The 11,256-nt window shown below is 40.1% G+C and overlaps 1 pseudogene; it reads left to right on the top strand.

The window, feature by feature from the left end:
* Window positions 1–1,613: 1,613 nt before the first annotated feature.
* Window positions 1,614–2,315, top strand: LOC136864926 (uncharacterized; annotated as a pseudogene).
* Window positions 2,316–11,256: the final 8,941 nt, after the last annotated feature.

Raw genomic sequence — 11,256 nt, 5'->3', positions numbered from 1 at the left:
AAACAAAAACTCTGGGCAATTAATTTTACAATATTTGACTCCTCTGATAGTTCTGCTTGTTGCGTGATGTGGGACGAGTCCAAAGGGGGCCGAGGAGGCAACGAATTAGCTTCAGCTCTTTGGAAACGGGCTAGCTGTACCATTCCAAATTCAGATGTGGAGGAAATTACTATTTGGACTGACAACTGTTATGCTCAAAATAAGAATATGTGCATGATCATGTGCTTTTCTCTTTGAATTCTACACAAGTATCCACAAATCAGTCATAATGCAGAACTTTCTATTGTGATGCCTTGGGACTGGCAGCTGTTGGTTCATTAATGCTCAACCAAATACTGTACAATTGTTGTAACATGGAATTACAAGACTTCAAGGATTTTAAACCTCTTTACACTTCCTCTCAGATTTCACCATTTATATTCCAAAAGGTAACCACAAGTAAGCAGCCTCTGTTGCTTTCAACATGTGTTCAGTTACAAGTGTCTTGTACTTGAAGAGATCTTTAGACGCAAATGTCAACTTTCTGGACATGAATCTGAAAAGGAATGCAAGAAAATTTCCAAAGCTGCCTGTGAACCTTAATGTAATTAGTAAAACAAGAAAGCCAATCTCTAAGGAGAAATACCATGATCTATTGTCATTACTGTCATTTCTACCATCAGAGTGCCATGTTTTTTACAGGAACCTGAAATATTTTAATAACATGAAGGATTACACAGAAGAGAATTCTGATGTTGACTGAATTGTGGGCATTCCTGCCATGTTTGTTTATGTGTCTATTGAGGTTTTATTTTCATCATCATCATCATCACTACAGTGAATCTGAATAAGTGTAAACTGCTAAAATAATGTCTATGTAATTATCAAGTATACAGTAAATAAAGGTTTTAATTTGGATACATTACACACCAAGTCACTTCTAAGTTAATTCTTTTCAGAGGCAAAGAATATCATGTCCATTTAAGCCCATTTTCAAATACTAGCATTCATTAAATTTTCAAACTGGCACATGTACACTAGTCATTACTCTTCATTTCAGCTACAGGATAAGTGCAATAGAACTATAATATAAATTGCAAATGACAAACTAATTCTTTATTTGGCTCTCCTGAAAAATATTGCTTTTGTGAGATAGTGTAGTTTGCTTCCGGGATTCAGAATTAAAATATAAAGAACCAGATTTAGCCAGACATTTAATTTCTACCTGTCTGCCATCCAACATTCCTAGACAATTGGCAACATTCCATTTCTCCCAATACTTCTCTGCTACTTGCTGCCACAATTCAGTTGTAGGTGTTGGAAGGTTCGTCACCCGTGAAACATTCAATATTGCGATAAAAGTCTGTTTAATAATTTGAGAAACTGTAGATACGTCCAATCGAAAGTGAAGCGCCAAAGAATGAAGTGACTCTCCATAGGCAAGATATCTGAAATAAATAGAAAATAGCTTCATTTAATTAGAAATAGTTGTGTAGAATCGTAATAAATAAGAAAGTTAGTTACATACGTAAGTCACATTCTTTCATAAGTATTGTGTAATTTGAAAAATCGGTACAAATTTCTCATTTTCTCATTCAGGCCAATTCTTTGTTTTTATTTCAGTTTAAACCGTGAAAGCCAAATGGACATATCTTGGAGATTATTTCCAACAAGAGTGCCAGAAACTGAATCATCTGAGATCTGGAGCAGGAGCTAATGATGCACTGAAGGGGTCATCGTGAAAATATTTTGACACAGTGCTCTTCATTAAAGATGTTTCGACTTCTGACAAGGTCGAATCAAGTCTACAAGAAGAACCTGAAGCTGACAGAAGCCAAGAAGAAATATCCACATTCTCTACTGAACATGAAACACCTTAATACCATCACCGTTACAATAAAGTGAAGAGTCCATGCCACAGAGCAACTCTTCGTGTTTGCCTTCAGGTGTTAAAAGAGCAAAAGAAAACACAAGAAGATGAAATGCTGGGCATTGAAAAAAAAGGAAATTGTATTTGTTATTTTAAAGAAAAGGAAGATGATGATTTACTCATTTTTAAGAGTTTGTTGTCGGACATCAAAACACTACCTCCATGGAGAAAATGTCGTTTGAGACTTAAGGTACATGGAACTTGCTGTCAGTGAGATTTAAGATAAACGAAAGACAGAATACTTTATGAAATGAGTTTCATGATACCACCTGAAGCATCTAATCAACCCACTCATCAAGATTCTCTGCCTAAAGTTGTATTTTTTCTGTGCTACTTTGCTACCTGCTTAAGTAAAAAAGTTAAGTGTTGCAGATTATTACTGCATCTCGTCTATCAACTTCAATAGCACCGCCGTCTCGATCCTCCTATACTGCCTGCTCTATGCCAGCCTTCTTGCAACTACGCCGTGAAAAAATTTCTCCGCTAGATGGCAGACATAGACGCTCAATCTTCTAAAGTTATTCTAATGACGACAGCCTACAAAACACTATGAAGTATGGTCATATGTTCACTGTAGCTCGTAAATTACATCAGTAATATTAAATATCAGCAATATTACCTGTATGAAGTCAGAGTTGGCCTCTTCATGTACAATTTAAAGATTTTCCTGGACGAAGGCTTGGAGTGGTACCGTACTTTTTGTGTTCTTGCCAACGCAATATCAAATAATAGAGGTCTTATGAAGTTGGTTAGGATAATATCACCAACAGTTTGCTGATGTTCTTTGACCTCACACTGTAACAAAACACATTCTGAAAGTTTTTTTTTTTTGCTATTTGTTCTACGTCGCACTGACACAGCTATGTCTTATGGCGACGATGGGACAGAAAAGGCCTAGGAATGGGAAGGAAGGGGCCGTGGCCTTAATTAAGGTACAGCCCCAGCATTTGCCTGGTGTGAAAATGGGAAAACATGGAAAACCATCTTCAGGGTTGCCGACAGTCGGGTTCGAACCCACTATCTCCCGGATGCAAGCTCACACCTGTGCGCTCCTAACCGCACGGCCAACTCGCCCGGTATTCTGAAAGGGAAGACATCGCAAGTCCTCATATTACGCTCGTACGTTTGAAGGACTTTGACAATAGGGCACAGCAGCTTGAACAAACTCCTGCAGATGCTTTACCAGAGCAACAAAACAAGGTTTTGGGTATCGAACTCCTCCTCTGTCCTGATGCATAATCAGTTCCATTTAGCGGTGTCGAAGCTCTAGGCAGTGAGATGTTGCTGACACAAATGTCACACTCCATCCTCTCTTCAACAACACGAACCTAGTACCTGCAAATTAGGATTTCATTTCCTGTTTCTAGTTTGATTGGAATATCTGAGGTTGTCCAAAATGTCTAAACATGAAGACGTTTGTTTTGTGATTGTCCGTCACAAGTCTTATCAAAAGGAATCCAATCCTCCACGGCTTTAATCACCTTCTGAAAAAAGAACCCGAAAAAAAACACTCTGCAGCCTGTTTCCAGTCATTCGACCGGATCAGGAATGGAATGAATGAAGCCTCCATTCAGCAGCGAGGATAGGAATTGTGCCAGCTGCCAAAGCCTGTCGCACTCCTCCGGGGCAATGTTTAATGAATGACAGATGAAATGAAATGATATTCAAGTGTGTTGCTGGAATGAAATATGACAGGGAAAACTGGAGTATCCGGAGAAAATCCTGTACCGCCTCTGCTTTGTCCAGCACAAATCTCACATGGAGTGACTGGGACTTGAACCACAGAACCCAGCGGTGAGAGGCCGGCGTGCTGCCGCCTGAGCCACGGAGGCTCCATCGTCTGAAATAAGGTGTAAAGGCACAGATGCGAGAGTAATCTGAGGATATCCAATTACTTCCTTTATTTGGTCCTTGACTAAATAAAGCCGACAGCCGCTTTTCTCTTAATTCCCTTCTAGACGGTATTTCATGGAGTCGTATCTTTACTGGCTGCGAACCACCTTGCCGAGACTGGCAAAATGGTATACAACAGTTGAATATTTCGGGGGAAGAATCTGAAGTTTCAGTTCTACGAAAAATATACCTTGCACAAACGGAAAGAAACAAGTACCAACACCTTAAAATAAATTTTGAAATATCTATAAGCGTAACATGATTAATTCATTTCACAGTTCAATACAAAATATCTCTTGTTCGAACGGAAGTGACCAGACACGGTTACTCATTGTACGAAATAACTCAGGTTTTCACACACATTCATGCACCAATCAAAGAGAATGTGTGGCACCAATAACACAGTGCTACACCCACACTGACAGCCAAGATTGTGCATTTATTGCTGCACTCTTACGGTGACTTGGAGAAATATTGGTAGTCACGCTTTCCTGTGTTAAACCGTTGCCTACAAGATATACAAGGCCGGGACATAGCTAATAATTTGTCGCTGAAAAAGCGGCCTGACCGTGTTCACGGTTTGGCCGCTAGATGTCAGGTTTCCGTTTTGTTCTTGGCGGACTTTAACATTGTGACATTGTGATATGCGGAGTAATTGTGATGCTGTGTTGATATTGTGCAATTTATTGTGAATATTGTTTCTGTCGGTGAGTGTCTATGAGGTTGAGAAGAAGGTGCTCTGTTGTGTACCTCTCTATTTCGGAGGGCACTAAAAAAGCATGAAAATTTATGTTCCATAGTTTCCCTTTCGAGTGCGGTTTAAGGGAGAAATGGAAGCAAACTATTTCTAGGCAAAGTGATATAGTAGGATCTCTTTAGGTACCTAGCAATTATTCTCATAAAACAGATTTCAGTGTAAGCACATCAATCAAATTTCCTTCTGTTTTCATTGTGTATCCTGTTCACAAACAGGAAAATGTCAAAAGCAGGAAGCGTCCAGCTCCCAAAATTGATGTATTGCCATCAAAATTTAGTAAAAGTTCCGATTCAGATAACGATGAACATACCATGTCTTCATACATCAGCCACAAACGAAAAAGGAGTACAAGTCTCGTTTCTATATCAAGGAAAGTCTACGAGTATCTCTGTTAAATCTAAAAAATATACGGATGAGAAAATTAAATACCAGATTACAGAAAATAATCCGCAAATTGAGAAGTAGGATACGGGCAATGAAATCAGAAAAAAAGTTTTACGGTATCTGAACTTGATCAAAAAGCAAACCAAACTGAAAAGCATGCTAAAATAGGTCATTTAGGAGCTTTATTCCTGTTAGAACGAATTTAATTTTCTTCTTCTTTCTTCATCCGTTTACCCTCCAGGGTCGGTTTTTCCCTCGGACTCAACAAGGGATCCCACCTCTACTGCTCAAGGGTAGTGTCCTGGAGCACCAGACTTTGGGTCGGGGGATACAGCTGGGGAGGATGACCAGTACCTCGCCCAGGCAGCCTCACCTGCTATGCTGAACAGGAGCCTTGTGGGGGGATGGGAAGATTCGAAAGGACAGGCAGGTAAGAGGGAAGGAAGCGGCCGTGGCCTTAAGTTAGGTACTATCCTGGCATTTGCCTGGAGGAGAAGTGGGAAACCACGGAAAACCACTTCGAGGATGGCTGAGGTGGGAATCGAACCCACCTCTACTCAGTTGACCTCCTGAGGCTGAGTGGACCCCGTTCCAGCCCTCGTAGCACTTTTCAAATTTCGTGGCAGGGCCGGGAATCGGAACCCGGACCTCCGGGGGTGACAGCTAATCACACTAACCACTACACCACAGAGGCGAACACAAATTTAATTTTACGGGAAGAAAAAAGAGAAATACGGTGAAACGACGCTAAATATTTGCGTAACGGGCATACCATCGCTCACCAAACAGCGGCTTCAATACGAATGTCAAAATATCAGATGTGCGGAGGAAAAGATTGGATCGCTGATAATTGGATAAAGGGCGATTAAACCCAAAGTTATTTATGACCGCAATCTCGATCCGCTTATCGGATACTCTGAGGCACAATTAAAGGAATGGGTAAGAAGTGACAAACTCGCTATCAGATTTCTCTGCTTCTTTCGTGAATTACTTATTTCGTTTAAGCATATTGTAAGAAATACGTTGTAGAAAATAAGTCAAGCAATTGCTCTTGGTCTATCTTTGATCTCATATCTCTTTGCTGCCTTCTGAAATTACTAGTTTTAATGAATTTTTATAGTTTTTCATATTCGAACGAGTTGTAATGAGCGGGTGAGACAGAACAGTAAAGAGAACTCTAGCGGCACTTGCTGGAAGTGTCTCGAGGACAAGCACCGCCGTCTCGATCCTCTTATACTGCCTGCCCTATGCCACTAGTTTAACACAGGAACGCGTGATTACCAATATTTTTCCAAGTCGCCGTAAGAGTGCATCAGTAGACGCACAATCTTCGCTGTCAGTGCGGGTGTAGCACTGTGTTATTGGTGCATGAATGTGTGTGAAAACCTAAGTTATTTCGTACAATGAGTAAACGTGTCTAGTCACTTCCGTTCGTACAAGAGATATTTTGTATAGAACTGTGAAATGAATTAATCATGTTATGCTAATAGATATTTCAAAAGTGATTTTGAGGTGTTGGTACTTGTTTCTTTCCGTTCGCGCAGGGTATATTTTAAGCAGAACTGTAACTTCAGATTCTTTCCCCGAAATATTCAACTGTTGTATACCATTTTGCCAATCTCGGCAAGGTGGTACGCAGCCAGAAAAGATACGACTCCGTGAAATACCGTCTAGAAGGCAATTAAGAGAAAAGCGGCTGGCGGCTTTATCTAGGCAAGGACCTAATAAAGGAAGTAATTGGATATCCTCAGATTACTCTCGCATCTGTGGCTTTACACCTTATTTCAGAAGGTGATGGAGCTTCCGCGGCTCAGGCGGCAGCGCGCTGGCCTCTCACCGCTGGGTTCTGTGGTTCAAATCCCGGGCACTCCATGTGAGATTTGTGCTGGACAAAGCGAAGGCGGGACAGGTTTTTCTCCGGATACTACGGTTTTCCCTGCCATATTTCATTCCAGCAACACTCTCGAATATATTTTCATTTCATCATTCATTCATTAATCATTGCCCCGGAGGAGAGCGATAGGCTTCGGCAGCCGGCACAATTCCTATTCTCGCGGCTAGATGGGGACTTCATTCATTCCATTCCTGACCCGGTCAAATGACTGGAAACAGGCTGCGGTTTTTTTTCCAGAAGGTGATTAAAGCCGTGGAGGATAGTGGATTCCTTGTGATAAGAATTGTGACGGTCAATGACAAAACAAACGTCTTCATGTTTAGACATTTTGAACAGCCTCAGATATCCAGACGATAATATTCCAATCAAACTAGAAACAGGAAATCAAATCCTAATTTGAGGGTACTAGGTTCGTGTTGGTTAAGAGAGGATGGAGTGTGACATTTGTGTCAGCAACATCTCACTGCCTAGAACTTTGACACGGCTAAATGGAACTGAATATGCATCAGGACAGAGGAGGAGTTCGATACCCAAAACCTTGTTTTGTTGCTTTGGTGGAGCATCTGCAGGAGTTCGTTTAAGCTGCTGTGCCCCATTGTCGATGTCCTTCAAACGTACGAGCGTAATACGAGGACTTGCGAAGTCTTCCCTTTCAGTATACCGGGCGATGGTGGGTTCGAACCCCACTGGCGGTAGCCCTGAAGATGGTTTTCCGTGGTTCCCATTTTCACAAAAGGAAAATGCTAGGGCTGTACGTTAATTAAGACTACGACCGCTTCCTTCACAATTCCTAGGCCTTTCCCATCCCATCGTGGCCATTAGACCTATCTGTGTCGGTGCGACGTAAAGCAAATAGCAAATAAAAACCTTTCAGAATGAGTTTTTTTTACAGTGTGAGGTCAAAAAACATCCGCAAACTGTTAGTGATATTATCCTAACCAAGTTCGTACGATGTCTTATTTGATATTGCGTTCGCAAGAACACAAAAAGTACAGTACCACTACAAGCCTTCGTCCAGGAAAATCTTTAAATTGTGCATGAAGAGGCCAACTGCGACTTCATACAGGTAATATTGCCGATATTTAATATTACTGATGTAATTTACGAGCTTCAGTGAACATATGACCATACTCAGTGGTTTAGTTGGACCGGAACGGGCCGGAACGCCGTTCCGGAAAACATTTTCCCGCTTTAGAATGACGTAACATTTTTACATTCAGTAAGAAAATCTTATAATCCATACATAGCGCTGAAACGTCATGGGTGTACTCTAGCGGACTAATATTGAACCTTACGGTTTTTATATTCATAATTATCAGTGATTCAAAGGTACTATACAAAAATAATTGGCCCTCCACTTCTACTTTGGATATCTGCTATGGTGATGAGAGTGTTGGCAACCTTTGTGACTTTTTCCACATGTCAGACAAGAGGAGGTACATTAATGCTTTTAGATAGTATGTCGAGACCAAGGAAATTCCAGTGGAGCTGATGCCTTTAATCAAGAATGTACAGACTATTCCCATCTTTTAAGCAGACGCTGAAAGAGCTTTCAGTACCATGAATGAGATCCACACCGAAAAGAGAAATAGGCTGCTGGTTGCAAGATCAAGCGGACTTATTTTCATAAGCAGCGTTTGACCTCCTGTGCATATATTTAACCCACAACCATATGTCAAGTCATGGCTACGAAAGGGGAGACGTTCATCTGATGAAACGACTTGTCGGAAACATGAGGCCGCTGATTTTGACACCCAATACGAGTCCATCTGGAAATTGCTGAATTAATAATGTGAGTTCCTGTAAATAATTTTTTCCAACTAAATCACTGACCATACTGCATAGTGTTTTGTAGGCTGTCGTCATTAGAATAAGTTTGGAACATTGTGCGTCTATGTCTGCCATCTAGCGGAGAAAATTTGTCACAGCGTGGTCGCAAAAAGGCTCGCATAGAGCAGGCAGTATAGGAGGATCGAGACGGCGGTGAGGACAAGTCTAGTGTGCTGTATTTCCCGGCCGTGTGTATCTCGTAGGCAACGGTTAAACTAGTGACATAGAGCAGACAGTATAAGAGGATCGAGACGGCGGTGTTCAATTGTAATTTGTTTTATACAGTGGCGGCTCGTGGATATCAGCAGTGGGGGGCGCGCCTTAGTTTCATAATTCCACATTTATCTCAAGTTCTTCAAACCATTTTATCAAGATACACAATTCGAACACTATACAGTGCAATGCATATGCAATTATTATTATTATTATTATTATTATTATTATTATTATTATTATTATTATTATTATTATTATTATTATTAGTAGTAGTAGTAGTAGTAGTAGTAGTAGTAGTAGTAGTAGTAGTAGTAGTAGTAGTACTATTAATGCAATTTAGTACAAGATAGTACATACCTTCATCCTCTGATCACGTTCTGGTCCTGCGGTTACCGTTTTTGGTTGCTCTACAGGAGGTCCCGTGTTTGATGCCCAACTCAGCCAGAGAAATATGAAGAATTGATACAATTTGGTTCGTGCTACCCCATCGTCGAGATAAGTAGAAAATTACCTAATGCTGTGGGTGGAAGAGCGTAGAAGAACTGACCACCCTGCCGCAAGTAAAGTCTTGCACAGGATGCCTGTTCTCTGCATGTCTCTTGTTCCGATTCCTGGAGTTCAGTATGAATAGATTTGCTGAGAAATTTCCAACGTCTCTTGAAGAGATTATTTCTATTTCACAATTTCACAATAAAAATCACGACAGTTTTCCCTAACATAGTTAATGTGAACAGATGGTTTGATATTTAACTCAATTATTTACATAGACCTAATTCACCAACCCTAATTTCTATAACCAAAATCCATTCGCCGCTCTTTCAATTTCACAAATTTGTCCAACACTTTCTTGTCAAAGTCTGGAGTTGATTGTATCATATCTTTGCTTAGTCATCATTGACAAAGCGTTCAACCTCTCGTTTTCATTGTGTTCCTAAGAAAAGAATTTATGCGTATCAAAGTGGAGAAACATCTTTCTGATTTAGCCGTTGTCATGGGGCTGGTAATGACAATTTTGAGAAGTTTATGAACTTCACTAAAACAATTCACAATCTATTTTCCCTCAGAAATATAAACATATAAATTATTCCTCTAATACTCCGGAAATCTTCTCTTCGGTACATAACTTGAAGTTCTCTTTTGAGTTTTTCTGTTTCAAGCATGGGATAAAATGAACAGATATGGTTAAAAATTTCCTGTGGGAACTTGGTAGAATGTGCCTCAAAGTGAACATCATTCAATAAAATAGAAACTTCCAAATGGCCAATGAATGAAAATCTCTCTCTTACTTGCATTGAAACCACGTCGCATATTTCTTTGGCTGACACTATTCGTCTACTATGTGGAGAAATATCATCCTTTTTCCTCTTTCGATCCGGTTATGGGAAGTTTTGTTCAATTTTCCTGTGAATTACATCAATTTGTGCTCTTCCTCTTATTACGTGTTTTTCGAAAGAATCAATGCCATTTCTTATTTGAACATTATCTTTGCTTCGGGACTGAATTTGATTATATAGAAGATCAATGTGAGGAAATAGACTATGGAACACATATAGCCAGAAAACAAATTCAGGATCACAAGGAATGCGTCTTAAGCCACTTGCTTCATTTAATGTGATCTTGTTTGTACATTTCTCTTCAATTTCTTCAAGGCAATCTATTAAATTTTCTCTGTTTTCGTACACCACGTTCACAGTTCCTATGTTATAATTCCAGCGCGCGTGTACAACTTTCAGCATTTTCTTCTTAACGATGGTTTCGAGGAAATCCGATCTGAGATGAATTCAAAAAGAATTCAGGTATCGCTGATAAATTTGAAAAGAAAATCCTCGCTTTAGGAATATGATTTGTTGACTGTACCATGATATGATTAAGCTTATGGGCATAGCAATGTACGTAATATGCGTACGGATAGTGCTCACGAACCTTTGCCTGAACTCCACCAAGAGAGCCGCTAATAACCTGGGCTCCATCATAGCTCTGTGCAATCAACTTATCGCGAGAATGGCCTACCAGGGGATTAATCTGTTTCTATAAGGTTTCTGTTATTCCACTCGCCAATTTGTCAGATGGATAAAAGAATCCCCAGAATCTTTCATGTACCGAGCCGTTGTGTAGTTATCTTAAAGCAATGACCAACTGACAATGGTTCGAGGTGTCGGTTGTTTCATCACTCTGCATGCCAAGAAATTCAGCTTCTTTAATCTGTTGAGATATTTTCTCCCTACACACTGCCAGCATGCAACTTAAAATGTCATTTTGAATCATCTTTGGATGTCCTTTAAATACACTAGCTGTTTCTAAGTGTTACTTCATTACGCTAACCAAATCAGACGTGAAGTTAACTAATCCCTTAAATACACCTGTATTTAAAGA

This window comes from Anabrus simplex, chromosome 2 (genome assembly GCF_040414725.1).
Source record: "Anabrus simplex isolate iqAnaSimp1 chromosome 2, ASM4041472v1, whole genome shotgun sequence".
NCBI lineage: Eukaryota > Metazoa > Arthropoda > Insecta > Orthoptera > Tettigoniidae > Anabrus > Anabrus simplex.
The sequence above is the reverse complement of the archived record's forward strand: the minus strand, read 5'-3'. Positions and strand labels throughout refer to the sequence as shown.